The sequence below is a fragment of the Nematolebias whitei genome, chromosome 23 (genome assembly GCF_014905685.2).
Source record: "Nematolebias whitei isolate Nwh7 chromosome 23, NemWhi1, whole genome shotgun sequence".
NCBI classification, from domain to species: domain Eukaryota; kingdom Metazoa; phylum Chordata; class Actinopteri; order Cyprinodontiformes; family Rivulidae; genus Nematolebias; species Nematolebias whitei.
In genome coordinates, this window is record NC_056520.1 from 14313564 (window position 1) to 14317010 (window position 3447).

The following is a 3447-nucleotide window of genomic DNA, read 5'->3' on the forward strand; positions in this document are numbered from 1 at the left end:
ATTTTCAAAATAAATATTAAATTTGCTAGTTAAATATTTAGCACGGTCCTATTTAGCTTGCTAGCTAAATGTTCAGCTAAATATTTAGCTAGCACGTTAAATATTTAGGTCCGAGCTAAATATTTAGTCATCCAACGGATTTCTTCGGTCTGAGGAACCGCCAAACAAAACTGATTCTCCACCAACCGCATACTCCAAAGTGGACAAAAAAAAAAACAGTTTGCTGGTGCTAAGGATGACGGACAAAACGTCTCAGCACAAAAAAAGAAACCGTCCAGGTGACCTGACTGAACAACATTGTATTTATAAATCTGTTTGTTATTATCTTGATTGATCTGTATCTTTTCCCTGATGATAACAGTTTAAACAGATCACGTCCAGGGTGACTCGTGTCCTTTAAGATGTTGTGGGTTTTTCCTATGCAGCATAAACTGTGTAGATCTTCCAGTGAGAGAAGAGAGCAGCCCACGATCTTCTGGGCTGTATTGATAACTCTGGTGCACTTTCCTCTGAGCCACTGTGCAGCTACCACACAGTGATGCAGTATGTTAAGATGCTCTCTATGGAACACCGGTAGAAAGACACGAGCAGTCTCTGTGTGATGCTCCTCCTAAGCACTCTCAGGAAGTACAGTCTCTGCTGGGGCCTCATCCCCCCCACTGATAATCCCTACCACTGTGATGTCGTCCGCAAATTTTACTATGGTGTTGCTATGGTGAGCAGGGGTGCAGTCATATGTGTAGAGGGCAAAAAGCAGGGGGCTCAGCACACAGCCTTGTGGGGCTCCAGTGCTGAGGCTGAGGGCCATGCATATGTTATGGACTATTCGAACCCTATGTGGTCAGACAGAAAACTATTTACTTATTTACAGTACCTATCAGGGGAAAACACCAACCTGACTCAAAATAATAATAAAAAAAAATTCATTTAGTCACATCCCGTCCTCCATATCCTCCTGCTGTGATGAAATGTCTTATGAATAAACACTTTACATGCTGATCTAACCAGAATTTTGCTGTAAGAGTCTGGAATTCATTTCACTGAGGCGGATACTTTTTGTGTATTTTCTCAGATTTTATTAAAACAACAATGACCTTCACATTGATTCACCTTTTTTTTTTCTTTTTTTTTTTTCCCCAGATAAAAAAAAATTGCCTCCTATTCCAGCAGTTTCCAAAAAAACCCAACCAGATCTTCAACCCAACTTGACAAGAATCTCGTCCTAATTCAAAAAAGAGAAGAACAACCACAAACTTACAACCTTGAAGCTGTTTTTTTTTATTTTTTTATTTTTTTTAGAGGAGGGGGGAAAAATGCTACCTCGGAAATCTGGTTGAAGAAGCTGATTTCTTCAAAGTGAAGAACGTTTTCAATTGTGTGGAGCGGCCGTTGGTGCCCTCGGAGTTCAGCTCTGATTAGAAACTGGATTTGAAGCTTCCATTCATCTGGGCTGAATGGGAGCTGTGAGACGTGAGGGGCTAAATAAAGGAGCTCTGCTATCAGAGCGGCTCCATTTGCATCACAAAAACTGGACGCTTGCTTGTCAGCCAGGTTGGTTCTGAGAAGGAACAGATTTATTTTTCTTCCCGATGCACTGTAAATAGAAATCCCGACAAATCTGAAAAGAATGCTGCAGAGGTTCGGTCGAGTTGTGCTAAAACCATATAAAAACGATGACGTAGAGATTCGTAATTGTGCACATTTTAATGAGAATATGAGGCTCTGAAAATCTTTCATCTATGCATTTGTCCTATAATACATTCATCTTGTTTAAACGTATACGGCTGCTGGTCCAAATCTGCTATAAACTGCCAAAAACAAAAGAAATACCGTATTTTTCGCTGTATAAGTCACTTTTTTTTTTTGCATAATCTGCATGCTCTGTGACTTATACGCCAAACTGACGCATTTATGAAAACTTCCCATATTTATAAACCAAGTTTTAGCTGAGATTTACAGTATATGACCATTTCATTCATTCTGACTGAAAATATAGAACACTACCATTTTATATTATATACATATATATAAAACAAAACAAAAAATATGAACAATCCCACATGTTCAAAAGCTAAGTGATTTTTTTTTAAAATATTGTCACAACAGCCAGTTTATAATTTCCTTTTCGTCACGTTTTCATTTTTATGAAAGCATGTTGTGTTTATACCACGTGGGAACAAAATCCACAATTTTATTTTTGCTGACAAACTTGAACTGTTTGTTTCTGAGAACAACCCCTAACGTTACATTTTCTTTACTTGTGCTCAGGGCCGGTCCAAGGCATAAGCAAACGAAGCAGCTGCATAGGGCCCCGGGGCCACTAGGGGGCCCCCCTAACCAGAAGCAGAGGTTTTAGGAAGTTTGTGAAGAAGTAACATAAACAGGTCAAATGCGTGGGTCAAGGTTGTTTAATATTTTAAGATCAGCTTTTGCAAATTGCATACATTTATATAGTTTTAAAAACTGATTATTCAACTTTACATTTCTTTTTTTTCTTTTTTTTTTACCATTTTAGGTGGTTTCAAGTAATTGTTCATTTACATTAATCAAGTATTTCCTTGATGTTTTTATTTTATTTTATTTTATTTTGTCACTGTTTTTGCACAATTTAATTTATTTTTATGCATCTCAGTTATTTTATCTTATTTTTGTTGATCTTGCGCTACAAAATTATTATATATATAAATAATAAAAGTCAATCAGTTTATCAGTTCAGGTGGAAATCCATTTTATAAATATCAATTAACGAGCAACAACCTTTAGAAGATTAATAAAAAACAGCTTAATAAAATGATCTCTGAGGGTTATTAACCTTCAATCTCTTTTAAACCTTCCGTTTTATTTATCTGGACTCCACAAAGTTTTACTGCTTTTATTAGCACTTTATGAACCGTTATGCAGTTTATTGTCTTTGTTGGTCATAAAAACACACGACTGCAGCAGGAAAACTTGTATTTCACATTTACACAGATGTTTTCCGGTTTTGTTTAGAGGTAAAGCTCGAGGTTGGTTTACAAAAAACGAATAGAAGAAACACTGAATCATAAAATTAGGTTCGAGTTACTGCAAATAAAAATCAGTTCAGAACTGTCAGATCTTATGTTTCACCTCGTGATTGGTTTTATTAAACATATTTTGACTTAATGGGATTTTTGCTTTAATACATTTAGGATTTTTATTCATCACTTTAATATTAAATGCCGTAATCTATCATTTTTAATTAGTTTTACTATCATTATGATTTTTATTTTTACTTATTATAAATAAATAATAATAAATTGCTTATAATAAATTAATATTTTAATAATTTATGTAATTTTATGCTGACCCAACTTTAAAAAGGAGCTTTATTTGAACAAACATTTTTCTTTTTTGTATTGTTCGTTTATTAATTGGACTTTTTCATTGTACGGAAGCGTACAATGTATATATACATATACATATACA